The following is a 24,516-nucleotide window of genomic DNA, read 5'->3' as shown; positions in this document are numbered from 1 at the left end:
GAAAGATTAGGGAGAGAGACTACAGAGGAGGGGAAACAGGAGCACCTGAGTGGTAGGAGAGGGCAGAAGAGGGCAGGAGACGGTAGAAAGATTTAAGGAGCTCGGAGAGAGGTGCGTGTCAGAAGGGTATGGTTTCACGTAGAGGGTGAGGGAGAGGAAAGTTTCTGAGGTTGCAATAGGGACAGGTTGTAGAGAAGTGGTGGAAGTCATGGTCAATTTTGCATAAATGGAAAGAAAAGCTAACTTTATTCCCCTGTCATGTTCCACAGCACAGTATGGATTGTACAGTGAAGAAACATGGCAGCCTTAGCTGAGAAACCTCGATTAGGCAACTATTTAGGCCATGTTAAATTACCGTGAATTAACCATATTTAACAAATTAACATCAACAGATATATGAATGCAAAAAGGCGAGACTATTGAAACGCCGTCAGATGACGGGTAACAACCAAGAATACTGGTGAAGCATCAATGTATAAACCCGCTGATATGTATTAATTTGACTGTCACTCTAATGATTCGCTCCTGGGAAGGCGTTATGCCCTTCCTCAGAGCTACTTTTCCTACCCTTCCCTTCCCCTTTTTTTACCTTCCCTTCCCTTTCCTTTCCTTTCCTTTCCCTCGTACGTTCAATTTTAATCTCCTGCTGTATTTTTTATTATGTATTTCTTGATAAACTACGAATCAGATTTTGACTTGCGTGGAATTTCAGAATTTCACTTTAACACACTGCGCGCGCGCGCGCGTGTGTGTGTGTGTGTGTGTGTGTGTGTGTGTGTGTGTGTGTGTGTGTGTGTGTGTGTGTGTGTGTGTGTGTGTAAACGCACTTGTTTCTTTGTGATTATATTCAGATAATTATCTGTCTGAGTGTTTTCCTGTGTGTTTCTCGGCTTGTCTCTCCCCATAATTATTTGTCAGTCTGCCTGCATGTTCCTCTGTCTAGTTGTCTGTCAGTCTGTCAGTCTGTCAGTCTGTCAGTCTGCCTTTTAACAACAAAATATCCCTAGAACATGGCCTCACATGTCCTTTACTTCTTTCCATCACCCAAGACAGCCTCGCCCCATCACCCAAGACAGCCTCGCCCCATCACCCAAGACAGCCTCGCCCCATCACCCAAGACAGCCTCGCCCCATCACCCAAGACAGCCTCGCCCCATCACCCAAGACAGCCTCGCCCCATCACCCAAGACAGCCTCGCCCCATCACCCAAGACAGCCTCGCCCCATCACCCAAGACAGCCTCGCCCCATCACCCAAGACAGCCTCGCCCCATCACCCAAGACAGCCTCGCCCCATCACCCAAGACAGCCTCGCCCCATCACCCAAGACAGCCTCGCCCCATCACCCAAGACAGCCTCGCCCCATCACCCAAGACAGCCTCGCCCCATCACCCAAGACAGCCTCGCCCCATCACCCAAGACAGCCTCGCCCCATCACCCAAGACAGCCTCGCCCCATCACCCAAGACAGCCTCGCCCCATCACCCAAGACAGCCTCGCCCCATCACCCAAGAAAACCCCACAAAAATCGAAGACTGCCACTAAAATAATGAGAATTTCTTGTATATTTTACTAATGGGACAATTTCTCAGGTGATCTCATTGTTACTCCTCCAGCCATTTGGGTGAATTAGTGGCTGGGCAGAGGAGATAAATGGCCGGACACAAGATATAGAGGCCATTTTACCTAAAGAAGTAAATTATTACGGTGAGAGGTGGTTTAAAGTTCACAGTGCACACACAGACACACACACACAAATATACACAAACACACACGAAGTGAGAACTTGATACCTGAAGGATATCTGAAGGATGTGTCCCGGGGGGTCAATGCCCCCCGCGATCCAAGTTCCACAGAAGATACGAGGTCGCCCCCTCCTCCCTGCTCCTTCAAACCTTTCCCTCATCTTTTTTTCTTCCTTACACCTACCCCTTTCTACTTCTTTATCCTTCTCTCCTTCCCACCTCCCAATATCTTATTGGGAGGAAGAAAGTTTGCACTCTCCCAGGCTAGGAATGTAAATACTGCCATGCGGGCCAGAAAAGTGGAGGGAAGTAGAGAGAGTGGAGGGGGGAGAAGATGAAAAAGAGGGGAGGAGGATGAAAGGGGGGGAAAGGAGGGGGAGAAAGGAGGGGAGAGAAAGGAGGGGGGGAGAAAGGAGGGTGAAAGAGATAGAAGGTTGGGGAGGAGGGAGGGAGAGGAAGGATGGAGAAAGGAGAAACCACCACCACCGTCACCAACACCACCATTAAGAGAGAGAGAGGTGTGAGAGACTTTATAGGTTCGTCTCCTCGTAAGACACAGGAAACTAAACTGTGTTATTATCTTCACATGTTGCGTTGTACTGCAAAGAGAGAGAGAGAGAGAGAGAGAGAGAGAGAACGTCCACAAGTACACAGGGTACAAAGATAACGAGAGACGTCACATTGTACTTTAATATCTTCTAAAAAGAACCTTTGCTACACTTCACTTGTCTTGTCTCTCCAGTCACTTTCCTAGTATCACAGTTACACACGTGGAAACGCCAAAGCAGTAAGGGCCTTATAACGCCTGAAGTATGGGTGGTAATCAGGTTTTATCTAAGGAAAGGAAGAGTTGCCCCACTTCCATGAATCAAAAGCCCTTCACCGGCATCAAGACACCCCCCCCTCCATTAAACATACATATATTGAAAAAGAAAATATTGAACTTGCACAATAACACCAAGATGGTATATTCTCAATTCACAGGTGTGTGTGTGTGTAATATATATATATATATATATATATATATATATATATATATATATATATATATATATATATATATATATATTACACACACATACACAAAAAAAAAAAAACACAAAAAAAAAAAAGAATCTCAAGCATTTGTTTTCAAAGTTCTCCTCAGCTACATTTTCCTAAATGTTTACCAGTTTTCTTTCCGAAACACACGTAAACACTCCAACATAAATCATTATAATTATGTAATTCTCTTACTTCCTTCGAACGACTTATGCTGTAGCTTGACCGCTTCATTTTCCGTCAGGCAAAATAGAAAGCAAGATGAACGTCCTGCTGCCACCAGGACGGAACACCATCGTTCTCTCACCTACATATGATACGGTAGTGAGAATTTAGCCATAAAACAAATCCAGATGTGAACATTACAATGACGCATATTCAATACCTTATAAAAACTGTACTATATAAACATTACAATGCTATATAAACATTACAGTGAAGGACACTGAACACGTTACAAAAAGTACATTGAAGGATATTCAGTACGTAATAAACATTACAATGAAGGATATTTTATAGGTTATAAACAATAAAGCGTCTGAGTTATTTTTACAAGAGACCAATTAGAGAAGTTAACGAGAGCATTTAGTAACGTAAGTGCAAATTGGTATATGTCATTGCAAATGTAACTGCCACTGCAAACTGAAACGTCATTGCAAATGTAACTGCCACTGCAAACTGAAATGTCATTGCACATCGTAAAACGTCATTGCAAGTAAAAATACGTCATTGTAAATGGAAATATGTCATTGTAAATGGCAATTTACAAATACATATTACCAAAGAGCTCTGGTTACCTTCTGCTTAATTACTATAATGATTTAGTCTGTACATTATTTCTGTCATTATTTCTTATTAAATTAATAAATTTTATGCTCATTCGGATTTTTTTTATCTCTTGTTTTAAGCCGAGATAACGAAGGTGTTTATTAGCACTTACTGGCCTAAACAATTTTCACTAAAAAACGTTCTTTTTCCTCATAGTTGACAGTGTGTGACGTGTGAGGGAGAGATGTGTGACGTGTGAGGGAGAGATGTGTGACGTGTGAGGGAGAGATGTGTGACGTGTGAGGGAGAGATGTGTGACGTGTGAGGGAGAGATGTGTGGCGTGTGAGGGAGAGATGTGTGGCGTGTGAGGGAGAGATGTGTGGCGTGTGAGGGAGAGATGTGTGACCTGTGAGGGAGAGATGTGTGGCGTGTGAGGGAGAGATGTGTGGCGTGTGAGGGAGAGATGTGTGACGTGTGAGGGAGAGATGTGTGACGTGTGAGGGAGAGATGTGTGACGTGTGAGGGAGAGATGTGTGACGTGTGAGGGAGAGATGTGTGACGTGTGAGGGAGAGATGTGTGACGTGTGAGGGAGAGATGTGTGACGTGTGAAGGAGTGATGTGTTGACACAGCGAGACAAGGTAACGCGGAGACAGATATGGAAACCAGGCAAGATGGCAAGAGGGAGACAAGGCAAAGAAAGATAGAAAAATAAGACGAAAGGAGACATGGAGACAAGACGGAGAAAGAGACAGGGCGATAAGACAGAGAGGGGGAGACAACTAAGGTAACACGGAGAGGGAGGTAAAGAGGGAACTAAGTGGGATATACAACAGAGACCGGTAAAAGAGAGGAGGAAGCAAGCAATGGGGAGAAGAGACGAAGAAAAGGAATGTGTGTGCTGTACGTTAACTCAGCGATACATTTAACAATACTGCCCGAGAGAAATAAGAAGTTTTGAAACTGACACTAGATTTTCATAACGTCAAATTTCATTCATTATATCAGTCAAAATCATTTACATACCAGTTTTGAAAAGTGATTTTGTTGGACTCTACTCCTAGAAGAAAAATAAAATTAGTTTGGAAATGACAATAAGGATAGTTACAAGTATGAAATAGCTACGTGTAGTTTTTAAAGTGATTCACTTAAATCTCTTGCAATATCTAAAAAATTAGTAATGTAGCTTCACTGCTTGTTGTAGCGGTCAGCAACTAATTCTACCAGTAAGTGATATGCTTAAGGTGGAACATGGGTTATTCTGTATAGTTTGGAGCTCAGGCTATGATACTACTGTATGTGTGTGTGTGTGTGCGTGTGTGTTGTGTGTGTGTGTGTGTGTGTTGTGTGTGTGTTGTGTGTGTGTGTTGTGTGTGTTGTGTGTGTGTGTGTGTGTGTTGTTGTGTGTGTGTGTGTGTGTGTGTGTGTGTGTTGTGCGTGTTGTGCGTGTTGTGTGTGTTGTGCGTGTTGTGTGTGTTGTATGTGCTGTGTGTGTTGTGTGTGTTGTGCGTGTTGTGCGTGTTGTGTGTGTGTGTGTTGTGTGTGTGTGTGTGTGTGTGTGTGTGTTGTGTGTGTGTGTGTGTGTGTGTTGTGTGTGTTGTGCGTGTTGTGCGTGTTGTGCGTGTTGTGCGTGTTGTGCGTGTTGTGTGTGTTGTGTGTGTTGTGCGTGTTGTGCGTGTTGTGCGTGTTGTGCGTGTTGTGCGTGTTGTGCGTGTTGTGCGTGTTGTGCGTGTTGTGTGTGTTGTGCGTGTGTGTGTGTGTTGTGTATGTGTGTTGTGTGTGTGTGTTGTGTGTTGTGTGTGTGTGTTGTGTGTGTTGTGTGTGTTGTGTGTGTTGTGTGTGTTGTGTGTGTTGTGTGTTGTGTGTGTTGTGTGTGTGTGTGTGTGTGTGTGTGTGTGTTGTGTGTGTGTGTTGTGTGTGTGTGTTGTGTGTTGTGTGTGTTGTGTGGTGTGTGTGTTGTGTGTGGTGTGTGTGTTGTGTGTGGTGTGTGTGTTGTGTGTTGTGTGTGTGTGTGTGTTGTGTGTGGTGTGTGGTGTGTGTGTTGTGTGTGGTGTGTGGTGTGTGTGTTGTGTGTGTGTGTGTGTGTGTGTGTGTGTGTGTGTGTGTGTGTGTGTGTGTGTGTGTGTGTGTGTGTGGTGTGTGTTGTGTGGTGTGTGTTGTGTGTGTGTGTGTGTGTGTGCGTGTGTGTATGTGTGTGTGTGTGTGTGTGTTGTGTGTGTGTGTGTGTGTGTGTGTGTGTGTGTGTTGTGTGTGTGTGTGTGTGTTGTGTGTGGTGTGTGTGTTGTGTGTGTGTTGTGTGTGTGTTGTGTGTGGTGTGTGTGGTGTGTGTGGTGTGTGGTGTGTGTGGTGTGTGGTGTGTGTGTTGTGTGGTGTGTGTGTTGTGTGTGTTGTGTGTGTTGTGTGTGTTGTGTGTGTTGTGTGTGTTGTGTGTGTTGTGTGTGTGGTGTGTGTGGTGTGTGTTGTGTGTGTTGTGTGTGTTGTGTGTGTTGTGTGTGTGTGTGTGTGTGTATTGTGTGTGTATGTGTGTGTGTATTGTGTGTGTGTGTGTTTGTGTGTGTTGTGTGTGTTGTGTGTGTGTGAGTGTTGTGAGTGTTGTGCGTGTTGTGTGTGTTGTGTGTGTTGTGTGTGTTGTGTGTGTTGTGTGTGTTGTGTGTGTTGTGTGTGTTGTGTGTGTTGTGTGTGTGTGTGTGTGTTGTGCGTGTTGTGTGTGTTGTGCGTGTTGTGTGTGTTGTGCGTGTTGTGTGTGTTGTGCGTGTTGTGTGTGTTGTGCGTGTTGTGTGTGTTGTGCGTGTTGTGTGTGTTGTGCGTGTTGTGTGTGTTGTGCGTGTTGTGTGTGTTGTGCGTGTTGTGTGTGTTGTGTGTGGTGTGTGTGGTGTGTGTGGTGTGTGTGGTGTGTGTGGTGTGTGTGGTGTGTGTTGTGTGTGTTGTGTGTGTGGTTTTCCCCTTCTTATATTTACAAAGTTCGCTTTCAACTCCAACTGTGATCTTTCTATCTCTTTTTTCCTTCCTTTCCTTCTTTCCCACTGACTGAGGGATTTGTGTTGGATGTACAGTAAAGGGGAAACAAGATGTTTAGTGTAGAAGGAAGGAAGAGCAACGTCAGTGATTTAATAAGAATGAATTGATTTAGCGTTAACAGCTTCACGGAGACTATTCCAGTGCTACACACGGAACTCCCCAGGACAGTTGTGTTACTGTATCATTCTTCTTCTTAATAAAGATCTTAATAGTTCTTTGAGAAGAATGTGTTTATGATCTTGAAAGTTGAAATGAGGTCACATCTTAGCTTCCTTCTTTTACTTTACTTATAGTCTTTCTTAATGTGGTTTCCTTCTTTAAAACGATTCGAATTTTGCTGCTCTTCTTTATCCTCTCTTAAGTTTATCCAGAACTGGACAGCCTTTCCAAGGTGGAGTCTGACGTGATTACTATCCATTTTTATTATTCGTCTGGGTGTTTCGCGCTCGATATTCCTTGTTGTGATATCCAACATCCTGTTGGTTTTGAGGCTCGTAACAAGGCATTGTTTCGTTTATTTTAATTAACCCCTTGTGAGACTTTTATTGTCTTTTTTTGGTGTCAATGGTTTGGTCTATTTGAGAGAGAGAGAGAGAGAGAGAGAGAGAGAGAGAGAGACAGAGACAGAGAGAGAGAATACACAAACGCGAGGTGGTCTGTGTGACTGCCAGTGGTGTTCAGGTAGGTGGCTGGGGACACAGACTCATCGATTGCCAAGTTATATTCAGGTGGAATAATGGGAAACTGAGGGTCTTCCTTGATGACAGGTCACTCCGTTTTATCTCCCTACCAAACCATGTCTCAAATAGTTTTTTTTATTCTGCCACTCTTTGTATATTAAATATTTATGTATGCTCATGTATACATTACATATACGTGTGTGTGTACTCGCCTAATTCACCTAATTGTGGTTGCAGGGGTCGAGACTCAGCTCCTGGCCCCGCCTCTTAACCGACCGCTACTAAGTCCTCTCTCCCCCTGCTACATATGCTTTATCATACCTCGTCTTAAAACTATGTATAGTTCCTGCCTCCACTACATCGCTTACCACACTATTCCACTTCCTAACTACTCTGTGACTGAAGAAATACTTCCTAATATCCCTTTGACTCATCTGAGTCTTCAGCTTCCAATTGTGACCCCTTGTTTCTGTGTCCCATCTCTGGAACATCCACGCAGTATTTTGTATGTCGTTATCGTGTGTGTGTGTGTGTGTGTGTGTGTGTGTGTGTGTGTGTGTGTGTGTACTCACCTATTTGTGGTTGCAGGGGTCGAGTCCTAGCTCCTGGTGTGTGTGTGTGTGTGTGTGTGTGTGTGTGTGTGTGTGTCGTGCCGAATAAGTAAAACTGGTCAATTAGCAAGAACTCATTTGAAATTAAGTCCTCTCTAAATTTTTTCAGTTATGTAAAAATTAATAACTTTATACCAAAAGTATCTTAGAAAACTTACCTAACCTTATTATAATAAACACAATTTAATTTAGCCTAATTCAACTAAATATGTTTTACATAAGTTTACAATAATTTAATAAACACAATGAAATACATTTTTTTTAGTTAGGTTCAGAATGATTTTTGCGAAATTATTCCATATACAAATCTTCGCTTGCCTTATTCGGCAAGAAGAGCGTTGCTATTTAAGCCAAAACCGCAAGATTTACCTATTCGGCACGACATATATATATATATATATATATATATATATATATATATATATATATATATATATATATATATATTTCTGCGAAATTTTGAGAGCTTCTCCAATAGAAGAAATTTTCTTCCTCTGTAGTATTAAAGTCATAAAAACAAACCAACTTTCTCTCTTCACTGTTTCTGGTTGCTGTTGCTTCTGATACTGCTGCTGCTGTTGCTACTGCTCCTGCTGCAACTGCTCATGCTGCTGCTGGTATTGCTGCTGTGTAAATTTCTCTCTCTTCTCTCTTTCAAGAGTCTGTTCCTACGCTTGCCTGCCTTCTTTCACTCTTTACTCTTCAGACTACGGGTTCAGTCACCTCTTTTTTAACTATGCTTCTTGTAAGAAGAGGTGGAAATAGGGATGCAAGGCTGTGATCAGTGGGAAAGGGAGAGGCAATAATAGTATCTATACACACAAGAAAACAATCTATGGAAATCCACTCAGTGGAAGAAACGGGGAAAGCCACGACACCGACGATAAACACAAAACCGACCGCCACAGAACGAAGTTTGAAGAGGATATCTTTAAATAAACACGAATATTCACATATCCACCCACCAGATAAATGTTCATATATGCTACGGAGGGAACAATGGTGTTTTAATACAGATTGCAGCTACTTTTTTTTTTCACCATGTGAGCTTAGTTGCCCAAAATTCCTTCCGAGAAGAGCAATGTGCTACAAAATCGGATGTCAGGAAAATGAAAGCAGGACAAACAGGCACACTGTAATATATTTGTTAAATTGAAGAACATTATATGTTGCAAAAGGAACTTTAACTGGGACAACGGTTTTCGTTTGTTGTATAGACTTGATAAAGTCTGACGAAGCTCTTCACAGGGCAATGTTGTCCAGGTTAACGATTATTCTGCGTCATGTGTTTGCTCTTCAGTCAGGACTGGTTGTGTCAATACAGCATGAAGGGGATTTGTAAAAGATATCCTTACGAAAGGTTACGTAATTTTATTATGGAAAAGTTTCGCCCACGAGGGAACGAGACGGATAAATGGGGAAATATGTAGAAGTGTGGAGCTAACTGCAGTGTAGGTTAAGGAACGGAATGGTTAATGGCGTCACCTGACGATTTTTAAGGCATAAAACAAGTATAGCCAAATCTCTGGAGATATCGAAGTTCCAAGTGCTCAAAACAACTGTATTGCCAAGACTAATGACTGCAGATTCTATACAACGGCATTCACATAAATCCTCTTCCTTGATGATAAGTTTGGCATTATTTCAATTCATCAAGTAGTCGTGGCTGTTCCTATGGATAACACACACACACACACACACACACACACTAACATTGCCAGTACGACAGGAGTGTACGTTCACCGATACGAGTGTACGACTCTTAGAGTTCTCTCTCACACAGCTGAACCTCTCGTTAAACTCACGCAGGAAGAGAACTCTGAAGACAAGCTTTCCTTCCTGGATGTACTCCTAGGTAGAATTAAACTATTTTGAGGTGTACCGAAAACCAACTGGTAAGGAAGAATTTACTGTCCTTCCACCTGGACCACAACAAGACGATTTTATGTGAAGGTCAACAAGGTATGTAGGCCAGAACACGGTGAGAATGAATGTGACAACATTCATCGGATCTTCTCTAAATGACACTTCCCATCTCACATTTCATAAATGACAGACGTCGTGATCTCAGGATCAACACCCAGAAGCATGACAATCTCCAGAAAGATTTGTCATCTTTCCCAACAGTAATCTGAGTTTCAGTGGGGGGAAATAAATGGGATTAAATCTGGAGTATCTGAGAGAGTTAGAGCAAAGGAAGGGGTAGCAGTAATGTTAAATGATCAGTTATGGAAGGAGAAAAGAGAATATGAATGTGTAAATTCAAGAATTATGTGGATTAAAGTAAAGGTTGGATGCGAGAAGTGGGTCATAATAAGCGTGTATGCACCTGGAGAAGAGAGGAATGCAGAGGAGAGAGAGAGATTTTGGGAGATGTTAAGTGAATGTATAGGAGCCTTTGAACCAAGTGAGAGAGTAATTGTTGTAGGGGACCTGAATGCTAAAGTAGGAGAAACTTTTAGAGAGGGTGTGGTAGGTAAGTTTGGGGTGCCAGGTGTAAATGATAATGGGAGCCCTTTGATTGAACTTTGTATAGAAAGGGGTTTAGTTATAGGTAATACATATTTTAAGAAAAAGAGGATAAATAAGTATACACGATATGATGTAGGGCGAAATGACAGTAGTTTGTTGGATTATGTATTGGTAGATAAAAGACTGTTGAGTAGACTTCAGGATGTACATGTTTATAGAGGGGCCACAGATATATCAGATCACTTTCTAGTTGTAGCTACACAGAGTAAAAGGTAGATGGGATACAAGGAGAATAGAAGCATCAGGGAAGAGAGAGGTGAAAGTTTATAAACTAAAAGAGGAGGCAGTTAGGGTAAGATATAAACAGCTATTGGAGGATAGATGGGCTAATGAGAGCATAGGCAATGGGGTCGAAGAGGTATGGGGTAGGTTTAAAAATGTAGTGTTAGAGTGTTCAGCAGAAGTTTGTGGTTACAGGAAAGTGGGTGCAGGAGGGAAGAGGAGCGATTGGTGGAATGATGATGTAAAGAGAGTAGTAAGGGAGAAAAAGTTAGCATATGAGAAGTTTTTACAAAGTAGAAGTGATGCAAGGAGGGAAGAGTATATGGAGAAAAAGAGAGAGGTTAAGAGAGTGGTAAAGCAATGTAAAAAGAGAGCAAATGAGAGAGTGGGTGAGATGTTATCAACAAATTTTGTTGAAAATAAGAAAAAGTTTTGGAGTGAGATTAACAAGTTAAGAAAGCCTAGAGAACAAATGGATTTGTCAGTTAAAAATAGGAGAGGAGAGTTATTAAATGGAGAGTTAGAGGTATTGGGAAGATGGAGGGAATATTTTGAGGAATTGTTAAATGTTGATGAAGATAGGGAAGCTGTGATTTCGTGTATAGGGCAAGGAGGAATAACATCTTGTAGGAGTGAGGAAGAGCCAGTTGTGAGTGTGGGGGAAGTTCGTGAGGCAGTAGGTAAAATGAAAGGGGGTAAGGCAGCCGGGATTGATGGGATAAAGATAGAAATGTTAAAAGCAGGTGGGGATATAGTTTTGGAGTGGTTGGTGCAATTATTTAATAAATGTATGGAAGAGGGTAAGGTACCTAGGGATTGGCAGAGAGCATGCATAGTTCCTTTGTATAAAGGCAAAGGGGATAAAAGAGAGTGCAAAAATTATAGGGGGATAAGTCTGTTGAGTGTACCTGGTAAAGTGTATGGTAGAGTTATAATTGAAAGAATTAAGAGTAAGACGGAGAATAGGATAGCAGATGAACAAGGAGGCTTTAGGAAAGGTAGGGGGTGTGTGGACCAGGTGTTTACAGTGAAACATGTAAGTGAACAGTATTTAGATAAGGCTAAAGAGGTCTTTGTGGCATTTATGGATTTGGAAAAGGCGTATGACAGGGTGGATAGGGGGGCAATGTGGCAGATGTTGCAAGTGTATGGTGTAGGAGGTAGGTTACTGAAAGCAGTGAAGAGTTTTTACGAGGATAGTGAGGCTCAAGTTAGAGTATGTAGGAAAGAGGGAAATTTTTTCCCAGTAAAAGTAGGCCTTAGACAAGGATGTGTGATGTCACCGTGGTTGTTTAATATATTTATAGATGGGGTTGTAAGAGAAGTAAATGCGAGGGTCTTGGCAAGAGGCGTGGAGTTAAAAGATAAAGAATCACACACAAAGTGGGAGTTGTCACAGCTGCTCTTTGCTGATGACACTGTGCTCTTGGGAGATTCTGAAGAGAAGCTGCAGAGATTGGTGGATGAATTTGGTAGGGTGTGCAAAAGAAGAAAATTAAAGGTGAATACAGGAAAGAGTAAGGTTATGAGGATAACAAAAAGATTAGGTGATGAAAGATTGAATATCAGATTGGAGGGAGAGAGTATGGAGGAGGTGAACGTATTCAGATATTTGGGAGTGGACGTGTCAGCAGATGGGTCTATGAAAGATGAGGTGAATCATAGAATTGATGAGGGAAAAAGAGTGAGTGGTGCACTTAGGAGTCTGTGGAGACAAAGAACTTTGTCCTTGGAGGCAAAGAGGGGAATGTATGAGAGTATAGTTTTACCAACGCTCTTATATGGGTGTGAAGCGTGGGTGATGAATGTTGCAGCGAGGAGAAGGCTGGAGGCAGTGGAGATGTCATGTCTGAGGGCAATGTGTGGTGTGAATATAATGCAGAGAATTCGTAGTTTGGAAGTTAGGAGGAGGTGCGGGATTACCAAAACTGTTGTCCAGAGGGCTGAGGAAGGGTTGTTGAGGTGGTTCGGACATGTAGAGAGAATGGAGCGAAACAGAATGACTTCAAGAGTGTATCAGTCTGTAGTGGAAGGAAGGCGGGGTAGGGGTCGGCCTAGGAAGGGTTGGAGGGAGGGGGTAAAGGAGGTTTTGTGTGCGAGTGGCTTGGACTTTCAGCAGGCATGCGTGAGCGTGTTTGATAGGAGTGAATGGAGACAAATGGTTTTTAATACTTGACGTGCTGTTGGAGTGTGAGCAAAGTAACATTTATGAAGGGATTCAGGGAAACCGGCAGGCCGGACTTGAGTCCTGGAGATGGGAAGTACAGTGCCTGCACTCTGAAGGAGGGGTGTTAATGTTGCAGTTTAAAAACTGTAGTGTAAAGCACCCTTCTGGCAAGACAGTGATGGAGTGAATGATGGTGAAAGTTTTTCTTTTTCGGGCCACCCTGCCTTGGTGGGAATCGGCCAGTGTGATAATAATAATAATAATAACTTTTTCCAAGTGCAATCTTTCAGTCGTCCCTTCTGCCAGCACTACCATGAGAGACTTAATCACCACGAAGATCACTAGTGTAGTCAACACCAAAGCTGAAGTTTGTCTTACCATGAGAAGGATGCGAGTAAACAAATAGGACAGATAAGAAGAGGATTACACACCTGTGTTAATAAACGTGAATACTTGACAGCGTTAACAATGCCTGTATTATTAACTGGAATAACCACCGCCACTTAAGTGGAAAGATGTCTGTCTGTGCCTCTCTTACTCAAACACACACACACACACACACACACACACACACACACACACACACACACACGCATTTTAATGTCCACTAGTAAGTGTTGGATACAATATACACAACCTGGGAGGAAGTGAAGAAACTTCTACGTGAGTTAGATGCCTCGAAGGCGATGGGACCAGATAATCTCTCTCCGTGGGTACTGAGAGAGGGAGCAGAGGCAGTGTGTGTGCTGCTAACAACAATCTTCAAGTATATCGAAAAGAGCAACTACCTGGCGTGGAAAACACCGAACGTGGTGACAGCTTTTAAGAAAGGACACACAGGCAGCACTAAACTACAGACCAGTATTACTAACATGTATAGTATGTAAAGTTATAGAGAAGATTATCAGAAGAGTGGTGGAGCACCTAGAAAGGAGTGGGTTCATGTATGACAACCAGCACGACTTCGTGGTGGGAAAATTCTGTATTATAAACCTGCTGGAGTTCTACAAGGAAACAGAAGTAAAACAGTGGATATATATATATATATATATACACAGAGAGAGAGAGAGAGAGATAGAGATTGGTATATTGAATGTACTTGGATTTTAAGAAGGCTTTCGAAACAGTACCACACAAGAGACTGGTTGAAAATCTAGAGAAGTAGACAGGAGTAACATTAAAAGCACTTCAGTGGATCGAGGTATTCCTGACCGGTAGGAAACAACGAGTGATGATCCGTAACTATCGGAAAAGGTGCATGTAATGAATGAGGTTCCACAAAGATCCTAGGGCCGGAGCTATTTCCTGTATATATGAATGCCATTATAGAAGGGATATAGTGAGAGGTGTCCCTGTTCGCAGACGACGTGAAACTATTGAGGAAAATACAAGTTTAGGAGAACCAGGAACGGTTACATGTGGATCTGGACAGGTTGCAAGGCTGGTCTGACAAATCGCTCATTTAACCCCTCCAAGTGCAAAATTGTGAAGCTTGAAAAGAACAAAGATGACCACAGAGAGTACAGGCTCTGGGGATGGAGGCAAAGGTTGCCGAACATATCCCCTGAGGCGCACATCAACGAAAAATATGTTGTAGTAAATGCGTGTCCGGCAAATCTGCGAATAGCTTTTCATCATCTAAGCAAGGAGTCATTCACAATACTGTACACCGTATACGTCAAGCCCATATTGGAGTATCAGCACCAGTATGGAACTAACACCTGGTCAAGCATATTAAGAAATTAGAGAAAGTGCAGAGGTTTACAAGAAGACTAGTCCCGGAACTACGAGGCATGTCCTTTGACGAGAGGTTAAGGGAACTCACCCTGATGACAATGAAGGACAGGAGGACTAGAGGGATATGATAACGACGTACAAAATAGAGAGAGGAACCGACAGGGTAAACAGGGACAGAATGTTTCAGAGATGGAAAATTAGAACAGGAAGGCACAGCTGGAAGTTGAAAACTAGAACGAGTCATAGGGATGTTAGGGAGTATTTCTTTAGCTTCAGAGTTGTGGAACAGTTTGGAGAGTAACTGGGTAAAGGCGAGATGTATATATAACTTTAAGAAGTGATACGACAAGACTCTTGAAATCAGGAGATAGACCAAGTAGTGACCAGCGAAAAGGCAGGACCAGGAGCTGCGAATAGACCCCTGCAACCACATATAGGCGAGTAAGCGTACACACACACACACACACACACACTAAAAGCTTGCTCCCTCCGTCAGTATTTACATATAATCGCCAGGTCCCACTCTGCTGGACGAGTTATCACCTCTCGTCTGAATTCCCGATGAGCTCCACAATCTGTGCATGCGACGGCAAGCCACGTGTTCCACAGTCTAAATACAATAGCTTAGGTCTGTAACGCGGACGCACTCAGTGTTTAGCTAGGATTTCTGCTTGAGCCTTCCAGACTGTGTGTGTGTGTGTGTGTGTGTGTGTGTGTTTACTCGTGACTTCGAGAGCCTTATCATACGTCTTCCTAAAGCTATGTATGGATCCTGCCTCCATCAATCCGATGTCCAGGTCGCTCCACTTCAAGTCCACCATCCCTGTGACTCATCTGTGTTAATTTCCAGCGGTGCCCTTTTCTTTGTTTCCCGCATCTCGAACCTGTCCTCGTCCACCCTACCATTTCCTCTCAGTATTTTGTACGTTATCATGTCTGCCCTAGTTCTCTACTCTGTCCTCAGGTTTAGCTCTTTTGCTCCTTTAGGTCCTATTTTTTTTTTTTTGGGGGGGGGGGGCATGCTTGATGAGGTGAAGGTTCCATGCTGGTGCTGCATTTTTTTCAATATGGACTTGATATACGCCGTATATAGTCATGAATTTCTCATTGTTTAGGTCCCTTGTAACTAGTCTTAGATTTACCAGATGTGAGTTTGCTGCAGCCGCTATTTAGCTGATATGTGTATGAGCCTTTGGCGAAATATTCGGTACAATGCTCACCCCGATGTCTTCTCTGAGTGAGGTTTGCAGCCTATGCCACCCGAGCTGTACTCCGTTTACGGTCTTTCTTCCCCCATCACTAGTCTTCATAATCTTCTACTGGCTGGACTTAACTTTTAGCAGCCACTTGTCAAACCAATCGTGCAGCTTGTTCAGGTCCATCTATAGTCTTTTCTAGCTCTCACCTGCATGAATTATGCTCATTAGTTTCACACCATCTGTGAAGAGGGATGCCTCTGACTATCCCTTCTACCATGTCATTAACATGTGCAAGAAATAGTATAAGTCACAGTACTGATTCTTGTGGAACTCCACTTGACAGTCTTGTCCGGAGAGTCACTCGCTGATTTCTTCCTGATACGCATTCCTTGATTCATTACAGTGCCTTCCCTATTATTACAGCACGCTCCTCTAGCTTTTGTTCCCAGTCACTTGTGAGGAGCTGTGTTAAAGACAGTCAGTCTTCTGACCCCTTCCCATCTCCCCTGTCTCTTCTGCCTTTCTTCTGTTGCCCTTTAGAATTCTATTGAGTTTATGAGACAGGTTTTACCTTCTCCGAAGCCGTGCTGGATGCTGTTTGTGAACACACTTTTCATAATCTCCGCGCGCGCGCGCGTGTGTGTGTGTGTGTGTGTGTGTGTGTGTGTGTGTGTGTGTGTGTGTGTGTGTGTGTGTTGGTTCACTTACACACTGTGTGCGCTTATGTATAGTCACACAATGCATGTATTCATTACTTTCTATGTATGATATACACACAGGCTAGTTCTGGTGATCGTGCGCCAGTGTTTTATGTGATAGAAAACAAAAATATAGGAACATAGTTTTTTATACCCATTCTGGTAGTGTACATATTAATGAAAACATTTGCATATTGATGCACACTGTGACCATAAGAGAAGTGAGTGTTTTACTGTGTTTGTTGTTGCTACTGCACTAACTAGACTGCCATACACATGCATGAATGCACGTACACGAACACACACACACACACACACACACACACACACACACACACACAATATAAATTAATATATCTTCTACAAATAGGAAAATGGGTGGCAAAGTCTTTCAGAATCGTTAGGGAAATCCCAATGAGGCTGATTTAGTACAAATATAAAAACAACTTCTGTAGTAATCTGTTATATCAATTCACGTATCTTTCTATCCACATATAGTCATATATTAACGGCGAGTTAAACAAGAAAAGCATGGTGTAATGTCTACCAACAAAACGAACAAAAACTATACCAAAAATAAGAAAAATCTGAACAATATTCGGCAACAACGAATTCAAGAGATGTGAGGACCAGCTGTCACGTTATAATATTTATGATATCGTATATTTAAATGCAAAGTACATACGAAGGACTTTCCTTTTTTTATTTATTTAAAGAGAGATGTAAAGAATTTTCCGGCCCCCGAGACCTTCATGAAGATCCCAGGACCGAAACTTTTTTTTTTTCTAATGAATATATCTTAGTTTATGCTGTAGTGTCTTCAATCCACTGTGTCGGTATTACTTACCAGGGTTTATACCGAAGACTTTCTGCGAGTACCATCAGCAGGGAGAAACAGAGGTACCAAGTGGTAATAAGCGGATGCTAGTAAATGTTAATTCACATGTAAGCAGAATGGGAGTCACCGGGAGGAATTATGGCCCAAGAATCACTGGCCAAAATATTATATAACGAACTGAGCGCTAAAGAGGAGAGAACGACAGCCTTGCAACTACAAATTGGTAATCATGCACTCCACACTTCTCGCTGCAAACGCTCGAAATGGACTTTTGACCATAATCAAATATATTAAAGTGCCTTTGAGAGCGACCGTTAATTTGCTTGTCTTTGTTGAGCAACTTTGTTTTACTAATATTTGTGGAGACAAACATACACATCGTGTCTTCACTTCCCGGTGTAATGGTGTCGCTTGATAGCGGGAATTATTGTCAGTGTGCGTGTGTTCTTACCTGTTTGTGATGAATAAGACACTTTTGGAACAATTGGGAATCTTGATTCTGGAGACGTTTTGCTAAACAGTGGCTTCTTCAGTCCAATGTAGCAAAACAGAAGATAATGAGGAGTTGAGGTAATCAGTCCCTCAACCTCTAGCTCTGTTGAACGAGTGTATTTGCAATAAAGCCGTTTGTAGTCAATGTATGTTTTCAGTGCGGTATATTTCGCGTCACGAACACTGATACTGACAGCGTGTCTAAAGAGCCAGGAATGATCATAATATACTCGTCTCGTGTGTGTAGATTGACGTAGCCTCGACAATTGTCTAGATTTCAACAGCTGATAACCTTGAAATACCACACGATCATTCATTTTCTTCCATTAAATTCTCTCTCTCTCTCTCTCTCTCTCTCTCTCTCTCTCTCTCTCTCTCTCTCTCTCTCTCTCAGATGAATCACAGGGATGTTAGGAAGTAATTCTTTAGAGTTCTCAGGAAGTGGAATAGTCTGGAGAGAGATGTAGTGGAGGCAGGATCCATACATAGCTTTAAGAAGTGGTATAATAAAGCTCCTGGAGAAGGGAGAGAATAGCCCTTGTAGCGACCAGTGAAGAGGCAGGGCCAGGAGCTATGAATCGACCCCTAAAACCACAATTAGGTAAGCGCTCGCACGCACGCACGCACATATCATCCACACACCTCAGAAGACTCGAATCTGCCACTAAACAATCTTTAAAGCCCAACACACGCAAAAAAAAATCACCATTTTGTTTAGACTTCCATTAAAATTTCAGTCCTCCGGGAGCAGTCCGGAAAACACATTGACCCGAAAATATCTCAAAATTACTCATTTATTTTTTAAGTAATCATTTAACCTTTGTGACGAGGTTCAGGACGCAGTTCTGGCATGCAAAGGTGTGCAAGGTGACTTGTATGTTTGTATTGTTAGTCAGTTGCCCTCACGACCTCTCTTGTTCTCCCATCTCTCAAGTCATAAAAGATATTCTTGATTAACAAATTTTCAGAAATTTCTGACGAGTGTGTTTATAGAAGCCCACGTAACATAAATGTGGAATATTTGATTTAGGGCAAACTGGAGAAAGCTTATGTTTTGTTGACAATTTTGAGAGAGAGAGAGAGAGAGAAATATGGAGAGAAAGTCACAAAGTTGGAGAGAGAGAGCCGTACACATAAAAAAAAGAGGGAAATTGTAAAAGAAGGAAGACTAAATGGAAAGGAGAGGAGAAAAGCTTGAGAATTGACAGGAAATTTTCAATTGTGGGGTCACACACGATCCTAGTAGAATTTTTTGAAATGCACCAGGACACAGAGAGAGAGAGAGAGAGAGAGAGAGAGAGAGAGAGAGAGAGAGAGAATGCATGAGCAAATAAACGAGAGACAGAGGGAATGGCCGAGATAGAATGAACTAGAGAATAATTGAATTTTTTACACCGTATTCCAACCCACCAAAGGAAACTCAGAAATATTGTTGCTTCTCTGCAAAGAAAAAATACGATCACCGTCCTGCCCTTTGTAAATCAACAGTGGACCAGTGGAGCCTTTGAGTAGCAGAGTCCTATGGTCGCCTCTGAGCTACAAGCAAATATACACAACTCTGTTGCGTGAGTTGCAAGATCAGAGGGTCCTGGCCACCCATAGGTTAACTAGTGTCATTTTTATTTTTGTCTTTTATTGGACCATACGACTAATGGCGAAAATGGGAAGGGGAAGAACTGGGAAAGGCTACAGCGGTGGTATCAAAGAAAGATTGTCAGTAGAAAAGAGAACTATGAACAGTTACTAGGTCAGACCACTCTTAGTAGGTTTCGAGAGGATTTTTTTTGTCATAAATTGACGAGTGTTTCTATTTAGGTTCTAACTAGGGTTCACAAGTAGGGAAAATGTGTGTCAGTTTCTGATCTTGGTAGCTTCTGTGTCTGTATTATAGGACAGAGAAAAATAAAGTCACATTTCGTTAACTGGAACAATTCACCATAAACCAGTACTTTTGAGAGGAGCCTTATGACAACGTTTCGGTCCGTCTCGGATCCTTTTCAGATCACAAATGCAGGTTCTAGGTATTCAACGATGGTGTTGCATTATCAGAACCTTCCTATCAAGCGAGAGTGAGACTTTAAAATTGATAATACTATGTGAATTAGACCCGACATCTCGACTGATTCGAGTTCCAAATGTGTAACAAACAGTTGCTGTCTTTCTCTTGTTTAGCTGGAGCTCTCTCGTGTGTGATCATCTCTGTATAGACTCAGTAACTCATGACTTGGTAATGATCTACATAAAGTGAAATATTGTCCTTAACAAGGATTTGCTTTACACAAAATGTCCTTCTACCGTACTTGTGGGCGATACCTGTCATTCTACACTACCATACTCGTCTACCTACCGTACTTGTGGGCGATACCTGTCATTCTACACTACCATACTCGTCTACAATACCAGCCATCCTACACTACCATACTCGTCTATAATACCTGCCATTCTGCACTACCATACTTGTCTACAATACCAGCCATCCTACACTACCATACTCTACAATACCTGCCAATCTGCACTACCATACTCGTCTATAATACCTGCCATCCTACACTACCATACTCGTCTATAATACCTGCCATTCTACACTACCATACTCGTCAATATTACCTGCCATCCTACACTACCATACTCGTCTATAATACCTGCCATTCTACACTACCATACTCGTCTATAATACCTGCCATTCTACACTACCATACTCGTCTATAATACCTGCTATCCTACACTACCATACTCGTCTACAATACCAGCCATCCTACACTACCATACTCGTCTACAATACCTGCCATTCTGCACTACCATACTCGTCTATAATACCTGCCATCCTACACTACCATACTCGTCTATAATACCCGCCATCCTACACTACCATACTCGTCTACAATACCTGCCATTCTGCACTACCATACTCGTCTATAGTACCTGCCATCCTACACTACCATACTCGTCTATAATACCTGCCATCCTACACTACCATACTCGTCTATAATACCCGCCATCCTACACTACCATACTCGTCTATAATACCTGCCATCCTACACTACCATACTCGTCTATAATACCTGCCATCCTACACTACCATACTCGTCTATAATACCTGCCATTCTCCACTACCATACTCGTCTACAATACCAGCCATCCTACACTACCATATTCGTCTACAATACCTGCCATTCTGCACTACCATACTCGTCTATAATACCTGCCATCCTACACTACCATAGTCTATAATACCTGTCATTTTGCACTACCATACTCGTCTACAATACCTGCTATCCTACACTACCATACTCGTCTACAATACCTGCCATCCTACACTACCGTACTCGTCTATAATACCTGCCATCCTACACTACCATACTCGTCTATAATACCTGCCGCCCTGCACTGCCATACTCGTCTATAATACCTGCCATTTTGCACTACCATGCTCGTCTATAATACCTGCCATCCTACACTACCATACTCGTCTATAATACCTGCCATCCTACACTACCATACTCGTCTATAATACCTGCCATCCTACACTACCATACTCGTCTATAATACCTGCCATCCTACACTACCATACTCGTCTACAATACATGCCATCCTACACTACCATACTCGTCTACAATACCTGCCATCCTACACTACCATACTCGTCTATAATACCTGCCATCCTACACTACCATACTCGTTTATAATACCTGCCGTCCTGCACTACCATACTCGTCTATAATACCTGCCATCCTACACTACCATACTCGTCTACAATACCTGCCATCCTACACTACCATACTCGTCTACAATACCTGCCATCCTACACTACCATACTCGTCTACAATACCTGCCATCCTACACTACCATACTCGTCTACAATACCTGCCATCCTACAGTCTCTTCATTTCCTAAATCCACTTTGCTCATTTTCCAGTCTAAAATTCTGTTATGGATCTTACAAAGCACAAATAAACATATATAAATCCTAAGCAGCAATTAGAATAACCTCTATACATTCTGACTTCAAACTGAAGCCTTACTGAGGATACCTAGAGAAGCAGATAGAGGGAGAGAGATGCATAATTACATATATATATATATATATATATATATATATATATATATATATATATATATATATATATATATATATATATATATATATTCTAGGTAGTAGGTTGGTAGACAGCAACCACCCAGGGAAGTACTACCGTCCTGCCAGATGACTGTGAAACAGAAACCTGTAACTGTTTTGCATGATGGTAGGATTGCTGTTTTCTTTTTCTGTCTCATAAACACGCTAGATAACAGGGATATCTTGCTACTCCTACTTACACTTTGGTCACACTTCACAGACACGCACATGCATATATATATATACATACATCTAGGTTTTTCTCCTTTTTCTAAATAGCTCTTGTTCTTTTTTATTTCTTCTATTGTCCATGGGGAAGTGGAAAAGAATCTTTCCTCCGTAGGCCGTGCGTGTCGTATGAGGCGACTAAAATGCCGGGAGCAATGGGCTAGTAACCCCTTCTCCTGTAGACATTTACTAAAAAAGAGAAGAAAAACTTTATAAAACTGGGATGCTTAAATGTGCGTGGATGTAGTGCGGATGACAAAAAACAGATGATTGCTGATGATATGAATGAAAAGAAGTTGGATGTCCTGGCCCTAAGCGAAACAAAGCTGAAGGGGGTAGGGGAGTTTCAGTGGGGAGAAATAAATGGGATTAAATCTGGAGTATCTGAGAGAGTTAGAGCAAAGGAAGGGGTAGCAGTAATGTTGAATGATCAGTTATGGAAGGAGAAAAGAGAATATGAATGTGTAAATTCAAGAATTATGTGGATTAAAGTAAGGGTTGGATGCGAGAAGTGGGTCATAATAAGCGTGTATGCACCTGGAGAAGAGAGGAATGCAGAGGAGAGAGAGAGATTTTGGGAGATGTTAAGTGAATGTATAGGAGCCTTTGAACCAAGTGAGAGAGTAATTGTGGTAGGGGACCTGAATGCTAAAGTAGGAGAAACTTTTAGAGAGGGTGTGGTAGGTAAGTTTGGGGTGCCAGGTGTAAATGATAATGGGAGCCCTTTGATTGAACTTTGTATAGAAAGGGGTTTAGTTATAGGTAATACATATTTTAAGAAAAAGAGGATAAATAAGTATACAAGATATGATGTAGGGCGAAATGACAGTAGTTTGTTGGATTATGTATTGGTAGATAAAAGACTGTTGAGTAGACTTCAGGATGTACATGTTTATAGAGGGGCCACAGATATATCAGATCACTTTCTAGTTGTAGCTACACTGAGAGTAAAAGGTAGATGGGATACAAGGAGAATAGAAGTATCAGGGAAGAGAGAGGTGAAGGTTTATAAACTAAAAGAGGAGGCAGTTAGGGTAAGATATAAACAGCTATTGGAGGATAGATGGGCTAATGAGAGCATAGGCAATGGGGTCGAAGAGGTATGGGGTAGGTTTAAAAATGTAGTGTTAGAGTGTTCAGCAGAAGTTTGTGGTTACAGGAAAGTGGGTGCGGGAGGGAAGAGGAGCGATTGGTGGAATGATGATGTAAAGAGAGTAGTAAGGGAGAAAAAGTTAGCATATGAGAAGTTTTTACAAAGTAGAAGTGATGCAAGGAGGGAAGAGTATATGGAGAAAAAGAGAGAGGTTAAGAGAGTGGTGAAGCAATGTAAAAAGAGAGCAAATGAGAGAGTGGGTGAGATGTTATCAACAAATTTTGTTGAAAATAAGAAAAAGTTTTGGAGTGAGATTAACAAGTTAAGAAAGCCTAGAGAACAAATGGATTTTTCAGTTAAAAATAGGAGAGGAGAGTTATTAAATGGAGAGTTAGAGGTATTGGGAAGATGGAGGGAATATTTTGAGGAATTGTTAAATGTTGATGAAGATAGGGAAGCTGTGATTTCGTGTATAGGACAAGGAGGAATAACATCTTGTAGGAGTGAGGAAGAGCCAGTTGTGAGTGTGGGGGAAGTTCGTGAGGCAGTAGGTAAAATGAAAGGGGGTAAGGCAGCCGGGATTGATGGGATAAAGATAGAAATGTTAAAAGCAGGTGGGGATATAGTTTTGGAGTGGTTGGTGCAATTATTTAATAAATGTATGGAAGAGGGTAAGGTACCTAGGGATTGGCAGAGAGCATGCATAGTTCCTTTGTATAAAGGCAAAGGGGATAAAAGAGAGTGCTGAGTATACCTGGTAAAGTGTATGGTAGAGTTATTATTGAAAGAATTAAGAGTAAGACGGAGAATAGGATAGCAGATGAACAAGGAGGCTTTAGGAAAGGTTGGGGGTGTGTGGACCAGGTGTTTACAGTGAAACATATAAGTGAACAGTATTTAGATAAGGCTAAAGAGGTCTTTGTGGCATTTATGGATTTGGAAAAGGCGTATGACAGGGTGGATAGGGGGGCAATGTGGCAGATGTTGCAAGTGTATGGTGTAGGAGGTAGGTTACTGAAAGCAGTGAAGAGTTTTTACGAGGATAGTGAGGCTCAAGTTAGAGTATGTAGGAAAGAGGGAAATTTTTTCCCAGTAAAAGTAGGCCTTAGACAAGGATGTGTGATGTCACCGTGGTTGTTTAATATATTTATAGATGGGGTTGTAAGAGAAGTAAATGCGAGGGTCTTGGCAAGAGGCGTGGAGTTAAAAGATAAAGAATCACACACAAAGTGGGAGTTGTCACAGCTGCTCTTTGCTGATGACACTGTGCTCTTGGGAGATTCTGAAGAGAAGTTGCAGAGATTGGTGGATGAATTTGGTAGGGTGTGCAAAAG

The sequence above is a fragment of the Cherax quadricarinatus genome, chromosome 14, assembly GCF_038502225.1.
Source record: "Cherax quadricarinatus isolate ZL_2023a chromosome 14, ASM3850222v1, whole genome shotgun sequence".
Lineage (NCBI taxonomy): Eukaryota > Metazoa > Arthropoda > Malacostraca > Decapoda > Parastacidae > Cherax > Cherax quadricarinatus.
This window is presented reverse-complemented; position numbering follows the sequence as displayed.